The sequence below is a fragment of the Hoplias malabaricus genome, chromosome 9, assembly GCF_029633855.1.
Source record: "Hoplias malabaricus isolate fHopMal1 chromosome 9, fHopMal1.hap1, whole genome shotgun sequence".
Classification (NCBI taxonomy): Eukaryota; Metazoa; Chordata; class Actinopteri; order Characiformes; family Erythrinidae; genus Hoplias; species Hoplias malabaricus.
In genome coordinates, this window is record NC_089808.1 from 21,700,733 (window position 1) to 21,718,122 (window position 17,390).

The 17,390-nt window shown below is 40.5% G+C and overlaps 1 long non-coding RNA gene across 1 annotated transcript in view; it reads left to right on the plus strand.

The window, feature by feature from the left end:
* LOC136707050 (uncharacterized) overlaps positions 1-17,390 on the plus strand; it is a 112,862-nt gene that overhangs the window by 85,567 nt on the left and 9,905 nt on the right. The window lies entirely within an intron of this gene.

Genomic DNA, 17,390 nt, shown 5'->3' on the forward strand with positions numbered 1-17,390 from the left:
TATCTATCACTAGCATCTGCTACCATCCAAAAGGGATTTCATATGCAGCAAGCAGCCTTTAACACTGCTGCTAGTCACTGTTAACGTTGACACAAGATTTTGAATCCTCCTGGCCACTAGTAACACTAGTGCGAGTGGCTGCTAATGTCAACTGAGGGACTCTCCAGCTGGTGGCTGTTAGCAGTTGCTTATGCTGAAATACTATGGTTTCCGTTAGCAGCATGTAACATTGCCACAAGTGGTACTATCAACCAAGTGACTCTATCTAGCAAGCAGCTCACAACAGTGCTGTTAGCGGCTGCTAATATCAAGAACGTGTCCAACCCAGTAAAACTGTAGCTAGCAGTTGCTAATATTGACCGAGGGACCCTTTTCCAGCTAGCAACCATTAACTCTGCTCTTAGCATTTTTTAATGTCCAAATCAGGTTAGCCCAGTAACACTGCCACTAGTGGCAGCTAATATTTAAATATTTTACAGTATTTTACTTGTTGTAAAGTGAAATTTTACTCTGCAATTGTAGGGGGAGCCCAGGACTTTAAAAAAATCCTAGTTCTTACAGCTGTGATTCACAACCCTGGAGTCATGGCAGTGATAGGAGAAGATGAGCTTTCCATTTCTCATGAGCGTGACATAAAGCTCTGGGGCAGGACAGCCTGTCCAGAAACAGGCACCATTTCATTTAGATTAGGGGTCCTGATCCCCCTCTGGAGCCCACTATATCAAACATGACGGCCTGACCTTTCCCTGGCCTGACAGCAAAGGTTAATCCATGAACACTTTCACTAAAACCATTTCCCATTTTTTCCATTCCCAGCCAAGCAGTACATCCTGAAAGAAACCAAACTACTCAGGATATCATTTTAGCCAATAAAAACTGGGTGTGAAATTGCTACATGATGATATAGAGCAACTATAGCAAAAAAAATACTGATGATCTGGAAGTCAATTGTGTGTCCTTTTAATTGTATTTGATTGTTGGCATGACTCAGTGCTCCCCTTATGTAAGAAAACACACACACACACACACTAGTGAGTAGTGAGTACTAACACCATAGTGAGCTGTGAGCACACACAAACTGTGAGCAGTATATAAGCAGTAAATAAGCACACATACACAAACAAGTGAGCAGTCAGTACACACACACACACACACACACAAATACACCTTAGTGAGTAGTGAGCACACACAAACAGTAAGCAGTAAACACAAACAAGCACCCACATTATTCTCTTATGTTGGAAAGTTTGGAGCTAATCTGTGGAGATTTGATAGTAGCCAGCCACAAGAACCAATGTGAATGATTTGTTCTAGATCATATGCAACAGTTGAAATCACCCCAAAGGAACCTGAGTGGTGCTCCACAAACCTGATTCTGGAGCTCCCCAGCTTCCTGGGGCTTTATACCCCTCTTGCCTACACTTTGCATTGGGCCTGGTGATCTTAGACTCATGCACAACTGCTCCAAGATCCTATTCATTTTCATGTTGTCTTGTGAAAATATGTGACAACAATGTGTACACCAGCAAATCACAATCTGAGTAATCTGACCAGTCCTAGACTCTTGATTGGAATGCTAGCACAAGCTGTAGTTTAATTTGATCAATGCATTTCATGCATTATTAATGATCAGGAGAAGGTTCAAGAAGCGCAAGCCCACTTCATGTGAAGTCATGAAAAGCTATTAATAACAAGCAATCGATTTGAACCCTGCAAGCTCCCAGAGCTGTGGACTTGCTGAGCAAATGGCAAAGCTTTCACTAGAATCCCTTTAGAGCAAAGTTTGTTACCGTACAGAATATACGTAATTGACATTGGGGAAACAAGAACAGGAAAAGAAAGCAAGCCAATTTGCATTTGAGGCTGCAGCCTATTGTGGACACATGATTTTTAATCTCATGAAATGGGATACTCTGGACCGGCTTCACATGAGGGGGATGGTGGAACTGTTGTCTAGAATGAAGCTGCTCAATCCAGGCCCTCTGGGACAAGTTTGTGTGCAATTTGTAATCCAGAATTAATCATCCATCAACATTACTACCTGACGTCACTAATGCCCTTGTGGCTGAATGTTGTCAAATCAAATGCAAATGTTCTACTCTAAATACTTTGCAAGATGTAGAAACTCTTAATGCAGCTGCAAGAAATGTAGGATTTGAGAAATTAGTGTTTGGCATAGAGTGCACCTTAATGCCTCATATTTCATTGTAAATAAGTCTGAAGACTGGAATAAATAAGCCAAATAAAGGTACAAATAAAGCAAATCATTCAGCGATTTGCTGACCATTGGTCCAGCCAATTAAAAATGAGTTTATAAACTTTCCTATGGGTCCTGTATTCATACATTAGAGGGGCATGGTCAGCTCACTAAAAAGAGTGAGAGGAACCTGAAAGAGAAAGACAGTGAGCTCAGTTCCCTAGAGAGAGGGAGAGGGACGTGGGAGTTAGCACAGAGTGGTCAGTGGCGAGAGCATTATGGCGAGTTCACAAGAGAGAGCAAGTTGGACGTGAGGGTGAGGCTGGGATATGGGTTAATGTTCTTTTAAGAACTGTGTGGTGGGCCCCTGATATTTGTTTGCTATCTGCCTGTTGCTCCTTTCTGATACTCACTGTAATGATAACTCTATCATTAACTAGCAGTTAATTTGAGTTTGTGGAAAAGACAGTAACTTCATGGTAAAAGCAGTTATTACCCTGGAGCTGACTAGCTCTAGCCTTGGAACTAGAAGTAGAGAAAGGGTATTCTGTCCCTTGTCAACAGCCAGAAAACAAGAACAAACGATAATAATAATAATAATAATAATAATAATAATGTGCTATTAGTATACATATAAACTAATTTCATATGTACTTATCAGTGATATACTAAACCCAATTATACTTAAGTATATTTGGCTTAACCAACACAGAAACAAACATTTGGCTAATTTTATTGGCAAACACTTTCCAAAGTGTGAATTCACGTCTACAATGTAAATAAACTTCTAAAAGACCATTTGTACATTGAGGACAATTTGCTTTATCATAACTTGTAGTTATTGTGAATTCACCAAGTCAACCCCCATCCACTGGTGGCGCTGTTTCACTACATGCACTCAAATTTCAGGTTAAGGTTAGGCAAGGTTTTGAGCCTGCATTTTCACTCAAGGTTGCCAGATATTCACCATACAAAATTTATGAATACAGGGAATGATCTTTTAGTAGAATGTGGAAATTTTCACTATGATGCCAGTTTTGGTTTGAGAGTATTGTAACAGGTTTAATTCAGATTATAATCCATTACAACTATAAGTGGGATACAAGTGTATATACTAATATACTAGTTTAGTATAATTTCAGTACCACATAAAACTGAGATGTAAACTTAGTTTACTACACTTAGATTTAAATTATACATTTAAAAGCTAATTTAGTCCCAAGTATTGAAGCAGTACACAACTTGTAAATTGATATAATATATCCTTGGGAAATGTACTTTAACATAGTTAATGGACTTTATGTATACTTGTTATTTGGTAAGGGTGTCGTAGGCACTATGACCATGTGGTGATAGCACCCCTCTTATATGAAAAAGAACTGAAGGCAACACCAGATCTGAATTCTTGTTCTCAGATACTCTTCAAAGTCCTCGCTCCTAGCGGTCACTACTCTCAACCTTTCACTGTTTTACAGTCTTACCACTGAAGTTATGAGATCTCATTGCATTGCTTTGGTTTTAGTGGCATGGAAATGTTGGTGTCAGCTCTGAATCCTTACAGGGCACTTTTAAAGTCATTTTCACTGAGACTTGACCCCATTGTTCACTCTCGGTGGCCTTATCATTGTCCAGTCTCTCAGGCTGACATTTAGCTGACATCTCTCAACTGCCCTCCTTTAGACAAGTCTGTTGTTTTTTTCCTCAGATCTCCAGGTGCAAGGTAGAGGTGTGAGTGTAGTCATTATTCCTTTGAGCTTGTCTAGCTAGAAGTATAAAATCTCCAAAGCTTATGAATCTTGTCCAGGAATGCAATTTCTCAGTTATGAGTCTCCTGCCCTTGGACCTCCATAGACAAACATTAACAGCAGAGCTGATCACGCTAAAGAAATCTCAACATAGTACAGTCCTAGAATGCCACTTTTCATTTGTCAAATTTAAACCCTGCAGTACTTGCCAATTGTAGGAGCTGTTATTATGAAGTGGACATGTCTAGTAGGAACAGGCAAAAAATGGGAGGCCACACAAACTCAGAGAAAGGTCCACTAAGGGCACTTCCAAAATGCCTCTGGAAGCAATGGCAGCAAAAGAGCAATTATTCAGAAACCTAAGAGCAACAAAAATGTATTCTCTGGAGTGAAGAGTCAAGCTTTGCCACCTAGCAGACTGATGGGTGCATCTTGATTTTGCAAGTACCAGGACAAGTTTACCACCTGTAAAGTTTGGTGCAGGACTAATAATGTGTTGTTGCTGGTTTAAATGATGTGGACTCCTTATTTTAAGTTAAGGGAAATGACAATGGAGGACCAAATTCCATATAAGTGCACATGGTTTTAGGGCAGAATTTGGAGTTTTAAGTTCTCAGGTGTGTTCTCCCTGTGTCTTCTATGCACTCTGGTTTCTTCCCACTGTTCAAAACCACGTTAGTAGCAGTAAGGTGTACTCTAGCCATAAACATCTCTGACCAAGTGGGTACCTGGCCTTGAAAAATATAAAGCTCAAGACAACTCCCTCTATGCTAGCGTCCAACCTGGCATCCAAGCTGATCACAGCAAGCAATGATAAATATATTCTATCCATCCTACATTATCAGTATGCATACATGTTGCTTAATCATATTATTCATTTATATAACCAATGAAGAAAAAGGTCTGTTACTTACAAATTAATCATGCGAGACAACACATTTTTTGTGTATTATGACCATCTATAAACTCTTGGGTCAACACAGATGATCTGGGTTTATCAAGGGTCAGTTCTCCAGCCAAAATTTACCTTAAAATGTACCATTTTACTTTGAAGACAAGAACTTTGATACTGCTGTTCCTCTGGTTTAGTGTTCTGTGAATATTTGCAACAGCAAAGTTACCAAGATTAGTCATTCTAATATGACTAGGCATATTCTGTTGTGACAATTTATGACAGCATATAACATCTGCCATGGTATGTTTATGCTATATATCCATGTAATGCCAAAGTGTTGCATGCAGGGTTCAGGTACTTTTACTTCAATTTGCAATTATTGCATAGCAGTCAGTCGAAATCAAACCTTTTTCAAAAGGCACTGCCACAAATTGACCTGCTAAACTGCTTCCTGAATATACAGAAGCCTCCTGCTCCTTAGAGAGTCCCTCCAACTGTCTTTGTTTTCACCAGGGTAGTGAATTCTTCTAAGGCTAATTAACATGAGCCATGGAGGAGGCTTGAGGCCATTTGAGTCTAGATCATTTTAACTTGGTAAACATTAGCCCGTGGGTCAACACAGCCCATATGGCCCTGAATGAGAGGTGGTTTGCATGTAAGCCAGGCTTTATAATTGTCTTGGTAGGCTCTGGCAGAGAAGTGAGGTGAATGGAAGCAGAAGGGTTGCATTGATAGAGCAGTACTTGGGAGATTCAGATAACATCCAGGCCCAATTCCCCTGGACATGCAGCCCACAGTGGAAGAGAAACTGGAGTGAAAATAAAAACAAGGTTAGAAGACATTTTAGATGCAATCATGGGTTTGAATGCATTGACTGTTTACATTGCTGTCTATGAATCTGTATTTAAATTATTTTGTGCTGTACCATAAATATTCCCTTTCCTGGGAATTGTGTGTCCAGGCTTGTGTGGCATCTTGGTCACAAAATCCCAAACCATGAAGCTTCTGTTCTTGTTCTGATGTTGCTTCAGGGACAGGTTAGGACTTGATTAGACTGTTCCCAAGCTACATTTATGTTACATGGTACTGCTTCTCCACTATGCCATACTAGATTCTATATAGATACAGGACAGCAGTTACAGGGCACTAGGGCTGTTCTAGTAGGGCAGAAATTTAAGGTGAAATGCTCAAGACTAGTATTACTGCTCCTGCATAGAGTTCAGTCTGGCCCAATATTAATGCATTTTTAAACTGCTGTGATTTGGCAAGCTCTATTGCCCCTTGGCTTTTAGCTGCCTTGCTGCCAACAATGGATATCAGTGACTTCATTAATGTGAGAACAGCAGCGAGCTGGCCACAATTGCCCCCCTCTTGTCCCTGCTAATGGGACACTGAAAGGCTTTTTAAGGTCTGAGTCAGGCGGAAGTGATTTTAGATAAGGCTTCATTAGGGTGTTGGGTGTCCAGAACTCATGTATGCAGAAAAGTCCTCACTCGTACTAAATTCTGTCCAGGCAGTGGACAATAGGGCATTTCCTTGAAATGATATTTAGCATAACCCTGATGACTGATGAGATATGCTGCTTATGCTGTGATCTTATCTTCACAGTGCTAATTTATGTGGACACATTTATATGCTGACTGATTGTGGATGAAGCATTCTGCTACATTTAGAGTCATGTAATTCACAATCAGAGTGAGGCAAGTCTTTCCACAGATTCTTGCTAATATAGTATGGTGTAGTGTCCCAAAAGGTAACAAAGAACCCCTTTCAGCTATGTAGAAGGCAGAGGTTCTGCAAGAACCAAACGACTAAATGAGTCGCGTCTCAAAAGGACTACTGTCTAACGTGCTGTAACACAGTGGGACTGAGGTGTCATGTCATCATCACCCACTTCCACAAGCAAGCATCAACTCTTCAACTTCCAGTTCATTGGTCTGCAATTGACCGACTGTAGAGCTGAAGCAAAAGCAGCCACCCTCATACTCTCTCACCATCCCTGACCAAACAGAGCAAGTCCAAGACCTTGCCACCTCCTAGATAAGATTTAGAGATGTACTTATTAAACATTCATCTGTGCACTCTTCACAAATGAGTGTCAACAATGAATAATGGATGGTATTTTATTTGCCAAAGCATGCTGTTTTCATAATCACCAAATCACACATTTAACCTAATTATTAAATTATGATTAGGGTTCTGCAAGCTGTTTTTCTGCTGTTTCTTTTTGAAACTCCAAACTTCTGAATCAGTTCCAGTGCTGCCAGACCCTCATTTGCCTTTTAAAAGAACAATGGCCAAACATTTCAGGACACTTGATCCTCTCAGCATTATGAGCATTAAATGGCGCTTTGGCACTCTTTGCAATATTAACACTAGCTGTTGGAATATTTTTGGAGGATTTGTTATTGTTTAGCTACAAGTGTTCCATCATTTCAGAGAACACTGCTCTGTTGATCCACAGCCCCTTTGGCCTTTAGCATGGTGACTTTAGCTCCAGCATGTGCTATGGCTCCAGAGCATCCAATTTCTTGGAGAATATGCAAGTTGTCTATGCAGATTACAGTAGGTAATAGTAGATCAATTAACTATAAAGGGTGCCCAAAATAATTTGAACATATTATGTATGACAAATCCTGTTGGACATTGCTAACTACATTTTTAAACTACATTTTAACAGTGTAACAAGAGATTGCTACTTGTCTCAGAGACAGAAACCTGCTCTCTAGGGATGAGAGGTAAAAACAGAGAAATGCAATTGACAGAACTGGGCTACAGCTCCACCGTGCTCACTAGCATTAGCATGCAGCAAGGATGGCATGGTGTACACATTCCAAAGTGTGGCAGAAGTCATAGAGGACACTGAGGAGCATTTATTGAGAAGTAGAGGGAATTTTTGAATGGCATATCACTAATGGACTGGGCATGATTCCAGAGCCGACAAAGCACAAGTGCACTCTCAATAATTCCGATTGTATGCTAACGTGATAAGTAACGGTCATTATTTGAAATTCAGTTTCATTATTTACTAGTTTTAACCAAACAGACACGTGTGCTTTCAGCACACACAAACTTTGTTTAAACTTTCTTTTAAGATATTCTTATACATGTTTTGCTCAAATTTTCACCCAATCATAATCCACCTTAAGTTCCACAATATTAGCGATTAGCTGAACTCCCCAGAACACATAATGACAGAGGACACAAGATGTTGATCTCCATATACATTAGACACTGCTGCTAATACAGCTAATGTCACAATACTCAGCATGCTGGAGGAGAGGGCTGACTGCCCAGGTCCTGTCTCTTCAGGCATGCTGGCTGGCACTGTACTGTGAGATGAGGGAAGGGAAGCAATCACACCCACCAAGAAAGCGAAACCAAATCTACTGTTACAAAGTCATATATACCCGAGGCAATGTAGCCAAAATGCTGCATTACTACAAGCACAGCACATACCTATAATTTTTTATTGACCTTAATGTGGGCAGTTGCCTACAAAAAAAATCAGAACATACTTTTCTGTTGAATGAGTAGAAGTTGTTTGCATGGTGCAGTATTTGTCAAGTGCACCTAATGAAGTATAGAAGAAAGTGGATCATATGGGCCTTTGAAGGGCACTCATTTAAAGAGGGGAAGCTAGACCTCTAGATTTTGGATGAAGTGCACTCAATACGTCTAATGAAAAGTGAGTGAAAGTGGCACTAAGCCCCTTTCCACTCTCCATCACTGGATCTTGTCGGTAGTGATCAGGAAGATTGGGGCGAAGTTGTGAAAGGCTGCCTTCAAGTTCAAACAAAAGCTTTCGTTTTCCAGCCACAGTGATCTCAGCAGAGTCGTTCTGTTTGATTAAATTGTAGCTCTGTGAACAGGAGAAGCTCCTTCCCTAAATAGGCTGAAGTTTCTTAGCCTTGATGGTAAGTTTCAAGACAAAAATCTTAATCAAAGGGAGGCATAGCTCTTGCCCGGAGATAATAAAACAGGCATTGCTCTCATGGTGGATACTCCTTTCCTCACTATCACTCACAATCTTCCTAGACAACCTAAAATACTAGGCATTTAGCATTCCCTTCCAAGTGTGGTAAGATATTGTTAAACATGATACATAAATAGGTAGCATCACTGTCACTCTCCCTTCATCAGCAGCTTTCTGCTTTAATGTGAGCCTCCCTGGACTAAGGGATAAGTAATTAGAAAGAATCTGAACAGCAACAGTCACACACCAAAGTCAAGGCATGGAATGATCAGGAATGCTAGTGGGGTGGCAATCTGGTCAGAAGCTAGAACTTGTGGATATGAATTTCAGTGAGTTGTCTGAGTCTGTAATTGTGAATAGAACTAGAAGGTACAGAGTGCTTGTCCAGATATATATAAAACAAAATAGACATAGTGTGTCTATATTCCACAGAAAAGCATGGAGTGTGGTGGGATGCTCTGAGCTGATCACCAAGCCAACAATCATTCAAAATCAGTACCTGAACTCATTGCGGAATGCCATCAAATTTTTGCAGAAATGTTCTAACATCCCAGATAACTAGAAGGCAGTTAGTGTGGCAAAGAGGGGTTAAAAAGGGAAAAGTTGTTATGAATGCCCTTAAGGAACAGTTGCCCAAAAACTTGGATCCCGTGTGGATAAATTATTGAAGTGACTAACCTTCCATATCCAACAGGTCGTCCTCTCCTTGCAGAAGAAATGGCTTTTTAGGAGCTTATGTCAAGGTGGAGACTGTTGTTTCCTTCCTTCTGCAGACATTATTAGCACTTTAAACCTGTCTTTATGCTTTCTTCCGAGATTTATGAGTGTGTGAAGGATATTTGGTGCTCATCAGTCTTGCAGGAAAGTGATGAGTCCTAGTGGGCTGTGACACTCTAGGTTCTTTCTAAATCTGTCTGTCTTCTTACCTTTCTAATGTTGCAATTCAACATCCATCTCACTGTTATACAGTAGTGTATTAAAGTCATAGACATTATTATATATTATACCAGCAGAAATGTCCATGAATCACAAGTGATGAACTTCTCAGATGATTGACTCTGAAAGGCAAAGGCACAAAAACAGAAGTGATCAAATTACCAAAAGGATCAAACACCACCACACAATTTTTCTGCTGTGAAAACAGCCCTGGTCAGAACAGCCTGTTGCAGTGCTTGTTCCTTTAAATGATCACTTGCTGTTCACCCCGACCTGAACACACAACAGTGAGGAGCAAGAGGCAGAAGCTCTGGTTTTTAGCAGTTTTTGCTCAAATCTTTTTTTCCATCCGTTTTCAGTTTTTACTCAGTGTCCTTATGTCTTTGCACAAATTGCATCTGTTCTGCTACATTTTAACCTTAACGTTGCCTTCTCACATAAACGTAGGTCAAGCATTGTGACTGAAAAGGCACAAACGAGGAGGCGGGACAACTCTAAAGTACTTGAGGCTTATTGGCTTATTTTATCCCATGTTTTCTTACAAAAGAAGCTCACTAAAATCAAATTTCAAATCAAATATATTTGTATAGCGCTTTTTACAAATGATGTTGTCACAAAGCAGCGTCACAGAATTCCGGTAAAAAGAAAGTTTTGACATGAAATGTAAAAGTGTAAAGAATGTAACAACCCCCAGGTGAGCAAGCCAATGGCAACAGTAGCAAGGAATAACTCCCTCAGAGCTGAGGAAGAACCCTTGGGAGGAACCAAGTGTCACACAGGACGACGTACCCTCCTCTGGTCAATCTACTGGTAATAATAGTTAGGAGTCCATGAAAATGTCAGTGTAGGGGCGGGCAGCTCCAAGGCAATTGGTGGTGGTTGTAGCGTGGGCAGCTGGTCTGAAGCATGGAGCAGGAGCTCAACAGTCATCCATCAGTGTCCAGATGGACAGGTGGGCATTCGTTTACTCAGAAAAAGGTAAAGGGATTGAATTAGTTTTAATCTGTTTGGATGTATGTAAAGCAAAAAAAGATGAACATTTCCAGAGTGTGCCTAATGACTCGTGCAGATCTGACTATGACAGCTTTAACTAAAGCACTGGCATCCCTCCGCTCCACCGTCAACAAACCTGAGTGATCGCGTGAAGCAGCGGGACGACACCAACGTCTCAGTTTACTATAATTCCCTGTGTCCATGGACCCCTATCTATGGGGGAGTATTAACTACCAAAAGCTAAACTAAACTAATGAGTTTTTAGCCTAGATTTGAAGATTGCGACTGTGTCTGAGTCCTGAATGTTTTCTGGAAGATCATTCCAGACTTGGGGGGCTTTATAAGGAAAAGCTCTTCCCCCAGCTGAGGCCTTCAGAATTCTGGGAACTATTAAAAGTTCAGTACTCTGTGATCTGAGTAATTGTGGAGGTTCATTATAGGAAATAAATCTTTGATTTGAAATTCAAAGCATGATTTGAAAAGGAAATAGCCCCAAACAGGAAAGTGCAAATCAAAATGTGTCAAATTTCACCAAAATATAGATGCCAATAAGAGCTTGAGTATTGGCTATTAATAAAAATAATTTGAGCCATGGAGTGCCAAGCTATTGCTTGTGGGAAGTTTGTCGATACTGCTTTTATGTGTCCAAAATGAATACTTTTAGAAAAAATAGGAAAGCGTCCTAAGGAAAGAAAGAAGAAAATGATTAGCTAAGTGTGTGTGGACTTCAGAGAGACAACCACATAATCACCAGTAATCAATGACAGAACTGCCCCCTGCCCTCTCTCTCTCTCACAAACACAAACACACACACGCACACAAACCATCCTAAACCAAGGTTGTTCTGCTGTGGGTATCTGACTTAGTGGTGATGGTTGGGGTGGTAGAGAAATCCATACTAGATTTGAGTGGTCTAAGTGTTTGTGTGTCCAGCAGGCTAGAGGGAGTCATTAAGATGTGAATGCCGGCAGCAGAGCCCTGGGGAGGACAAGGAGCGTGCAGACACAGGGTGAGGGCCCAGTTACGACATCGATCCAGCTGTAGGGCCCGGGCACCCGCAGATGTGCTAGGAACTGGCCGGTTGGTTATTCCATGCAGGACACATCAGGTTATATCACTTGGCCAAAAACAGCTCAACTCTTGTACCATCTCTGCTGCTGTAACATCATCTCTGGATGCTATATCACTGCTGTGAGGATTTGATGGCATCCAGCCACTAAATCATTACTCAGCATTAGCATTACTGTTCTGGCTTTCTCCCACAATCCCTGAAACAGAGTGGAAAATGAGCCATTTTTTAAGTTTGAAGGTCAGGTGCAGCATTGGTCACCACCTTCAGAGACACTTGGACGTTGGCACACATTTTCCCTTGGTGTTAATCGATGGCAGTGGCTTTTAGAGGCCTTTGATCAATGACAATAAGATTTGCTTCACATCAGCAGCACCACACCCACTCCACTTTAATTAGCGAATGATGATAAATTTGTGGTATTGCATGCACTAACAATGTTTACCGCTCTAGTGTAAACACAATGTTGGCAACAAGACTTGGCTGCAGACTTTGCCTCTCGTTGCGAATGCAAAGGCATGTGTCCCTTCGCATTATTCCAACATTAGAATGCGTCTTTGGACCGTTAGTGTCTAGCTTCTTGGTAATTACCGTCGCTAATGGGGAACCTGGCCGTGATGGATCCGTCGCCTGAAAACAAGCTGCTCTTCCATCTAAAACTTCCAAATGCCTATTAACATACACCCCCGCTTTCCAGTGGCACGGAATTAACATGCGTTAGAGAGCGGAGCTGCTGATTGGCCGTGATGGATGTTTGACGCCGAGGACGGGGAGTCATTCATTAGTCTGTCTGATTGATTCATCAAGAGAGATGAGGAGAACGATGAGTTTCATTAATCCAGTATCTAGGGTCTTACACCTCCCTCTTATAACTAATCCAGAAAGTTTAAGCAAAATCCTGCATGAGGATATATTGACATATTCCCTTTTTGACTGACTTTGCACATGAAAGGAAACTGGAACAAACTTCTTGGCTGTTCTTACCTGGCATTAATACGTTCTTTTGGTGATTGGTCCCATTCAGACTTCACTTGTCCACATGAAAAGCCAGATGCAAACACTTGTGATCAGATTATAATCGAAACACTCAAACCACATTTAGAAGTGGTCAGAGATGGATCTCATTCCACATTAAAAACAAGTGTAAACAGAATGAGTTTTCCATGTCGGGATAGAGGTATTATAGCAGTGTGTGTCAAGAGGAAGGACAGTGCTTAACTTGAACATCTGTTGTCATTTGCAGAGCAAAGACAAGAATTCTGTGTCCATAAAATCTTACACAGTTCCTTCCCACCAGTTCAAACTTTTCTGTCATGTTCAAGCATTCCTCTGGACAGTCATGGCACTGGCCCACAGTGTTCATTTTATGGCTAATTTTGATTTAGTTATAGTCTAATCTTAGTCATTTAATAATCATTAGTTTCAGTTGATGAAAACTAAAAACATTTTAGTCTAGTTTTAGTCCAATAAATAAAACAATAATAATAATAATTTATTCATTTTAAAGTTTTTTATTATTATTTAATATTTCAACTCTAGCCCTGTGAAGGACTGGCGTCCCCTCCAGGGTGTATTCCCGCCTTGCGCCCGATGATTCCAGGTAGGCTCTGGACCCCCCGCGACCCTAACATTGGATAAGCGGTTACAGATAATGGATGGATGGATTTCAACTCTATAAAGCATTGGCCAACAGTTTTTGGGAGTTTGGCAGTTGACTCCTCTTCACTGTTCTGTAGGATTTTTTTGCAATTTACTGTTTCCATAATTATAATAACAGGTTAATTACCAGTCTTTCATATTTTTATTTTAGTTTTTATTCATTGACCAAATGTGTAAAATATTTCGTCATAGTTCTCATCTTCAAATTTTTATTTTTGACTAGTTTTCTATGTGAAAAATAGGTAATTAATGAATATTTTTTTCGACATAGTTATCATTAATGAAACTAACACTGTGGTCCACTGCAGAAATCATAGCCTTTTCCTTGATTCACTTGATTCACAACAGGCATTAATTCACTGCCTGTTTAAATGTTTATTCCTGAGGCTTGATGGTGTGTAATACAACAGTTGAGAGATCGTGTTTACAGCTGGTTAGAGGAAAGAAAACTGTAATGATGAAGCATTGGTGGGTTGGTGAGACTGGGGACACATCTTAATGACAAGTAATCAGTCAAAGTATATTCGGATACTATGCAGATATAAAACGCATGTTAATGCCAGGTGTAAACAGAACCCTGGATAAGAATTCTTGATCCTGTTTGACACCGTGCTTCAAGTCTCATTAAGTTAATTATTCCATTACTCAAAACTGCTGTCCAACAGCTGGAGTTAGATCTGGGTGCAGACCTAGCATCTGCAATCACTACACATCCAGCTAGCTTCAGCAGGGAGGGCAACTATGGTTAAACCAAATATGCCTGACTAATCAAAGTTCCAGACCATTGTGCTGGCTGTCAGGCATGGCTAACCAAGCAGGAAATAGTGCAGCAAGCTCTCATCCAAATGGTCCTGGTTATTCAGGACTATAAAAGCATTCCATTTGTTGAAAACGTTGAAACCTGTAGATTTGCCTATTGTTAGTTATCAGCTTAATGAACAGAGATGCTCATTTTTTACTACTGACCGGCAAGCCTGGTTAATGAAGGGAGCAATAATTCATTAGGCCATTCTTATCGCGTGCACACACTCATAGGATCTTGTGCTGAGTTCTAGTATTGGCTAATTAAGTGTGAGGGTCATGGACATAGCTTTTGGCCTGGGGACCTGGCTGCAGATAATATCCTGCTGCGTGAAGAGGACTTGGTGCCCAGTGACAAAACCCAGAAGGCCGGCAGCTCAGGCGACAGACGGACAATCTGGGGCAATGGATCACAGGATCACTGGTCACGGTTCTTCCACCCTGTTCCTTAAGCACCACTTGCACATGGGTGTATTATGGGTATAGGCCCCTCTGTTTGGGCTGTGGAACACTGGAAAGTAGTTTTCTGGCATGATGAAGTCCTTATGATTACCTCATCATACATCAACCTGACCTCAGTGTGTTCTGAAGACTGAACGCTATCAGATCCTCACAGAGATATTCCAACATCTAAATCCTAGAAAAGTAGAGGGTACACTAACATTACTTGGCACATATGGAAGACATGCAATTAAAATTCACATATTGGCATTGGCCTCAATGTAGACACGCAGCGCCACCTGGTGGAAAACAACTCTCTCTCCAAGAAATACTAGAACATATGCATGACCAATTGTTCACCGTCCTCTGAGAGAATTGTTGGACTAAAGTGTGTCCAGCAAGCAACAGGGAGGTCATCTGTGTGATCTGGTAGATAGGCTGGGACTATCTTGGACAGGCATACATCCACAGGGGTCCTTTGTCAACAATGGAAAAGGGGTTATCTACAATCTTAAACAAGACACTGCTGCACCTTCCTTTCTAGACATAATACAGCAGGGCAGAGGCAAGAAGAGTGGCATTTTATGACCTTTTATGCTCTGGCTTTTTTAAGTGAAGATCTTCAGACTTGAAATAGAGGTTTTTTGAACTAGAAAGACAGCAGGAAAAAATGGGAAGGAGTAGAAAATAGGGAAATGATCAACAAGGGAAAGCGTAGACTGGAAGAGGGCAGAGACTCCAGTCCAATCTGCCACGATCGATTTTATATGAAGTTGAGGAAAGACAGCTGAAGTAGGGTGGTAGGTAGTTGAATGTAGCACTGTGCTACATCAAAAACACATCCACAAGAAACAAGTGGTTTTAAACATCAAATTGAGCCTTTATTTATTTATTTTTTACTAGGTACTACACGATAATTAAAATATAGTGCATGTAATCTAATATGTTATGCATTGAGACTGAGAATGCTGTTAGAAATACCAGGCCTAGTCCAAAGCTCAGAAAAACCGTATGTGATTTAGGTGTCTTTTCCATGACCTGGAAGCTTTGACTCTTTCTATTTATATGGATCCATGTCCTGTTCAAGTTGCTGGATTTAAATCTGATGCCTTGATCAGAAACAGCCTAATCCATAAAGTTCATGAACTTTGATGTGTTTATTAAAGAAATAGACCAGTGGAACCAAATTAGTCACAGTAGAGATTCAGATATCTATTGCCCATTGAACTGATCACAACCATTGGGATTTAGTAGCTACCAATCAATGACTGCTTAGTTTTTACCACTTTTGTTTTTTGTGGGAGTGTTTTTGTTGAAGCACCCTTTGAATATTCCTTGTTCCAGCAGTGTGATAATTTCATGAGTCAAATGGTCCTTTTGTGTCAAAGCTGTTGCTGAATCTCCCGGACCGGTACAACACTGGTTGAGAAATATAATCAACACTGGAAAAGAGAGCGAGAGCGATGGCAGATGTAGTCATTGGTCATTATTTTCAGTGCTCTGTTTAATCTGTTCATGGAGTGAGGGATGGCTGACCACTTGCCATCTGGACGCAGTGAGACAGACGGACGGACACAAACCAACAACCGAGCTATAGCATCTTCCACAGTAACAGGAGGGATGCCTACTCTCTCTCTTTTCCCGCTGTCTTCTAAACTCAAGCTGCTTTGTTTTGCCGGGGCTCCCCTCTTCCTTTAGAGAAAAGGATATAGAAACAAAGAGGAACAGACAGAATAGAGAGGGCAAAGAATGAAAAAAGATCTATATGCAAATGCATCCCATTTCATATGTCTGTTTAAAAAAAACTGAGGATGAGCAGACTGCTTCTAATGTACTGAATTTGCAGAAGTGTCGTCATGGTAACTATTGGGCTTTGGGAGGGAGGGGGAGAGAGAAAGAATGAAAGAACTAGATTCAGGCTAAAAGTATAATCTACATGTAAATTACCTTTTTTTCTGGCTCCACTGCTCACAACTGATATTGACCACAAACTTTTCTCTTATTTCTCCTCAGTTTATTTCTCTTTTAAAAAAAAAGAAAAAAAGAAGAAAGACTAACTCAGCAATGTGCTACAACAAACACACATCTAGAAAAAAACAACTATATGGCCTGTGTAACACTTAGTCGCACACCTTGTGTGTTTTTTGTTGTAACACCAGGTCCACAACAGTACATTAGACTTCAGGAGACAACATTGAGATTAAAACAACATTCAACATAAAATTAATATTCCTTCTTACCTCAGCTGTACCCAGGGACTGACTGGTGACTGACGTTTGCTTCTTTAGTTTTGCATTAGAGCTACAAGGCTAATGTAGCTAACACCTAATAGAAGCTTATAATTTCCAGAAGGCAAAAACACAAAAAAATCAGACAGAAATGCTATTTAGCTGTTGTCCATTTTTATAAATAATTTGTTTAGACATTAACACCGCCATTCCGAGCGATTTGATATAAAATGATGGTAGCAAGAACAATTCAACTTTGATTTCTTCACAAACAATTTTAAAGTCTCTGTACTTCATGTCAGAAGTCTTAATACAGCTTGTCCCAAGTTTTCTGACTTCTGAAAAGGCAGATTGGCTGGATGGGTCTCACAGTTTGTGGGCTCCAGATACACACATTAATGTGCACATGCACTTAACAAGTCATTTTTGTTTTCATGATGTTTATCCAAC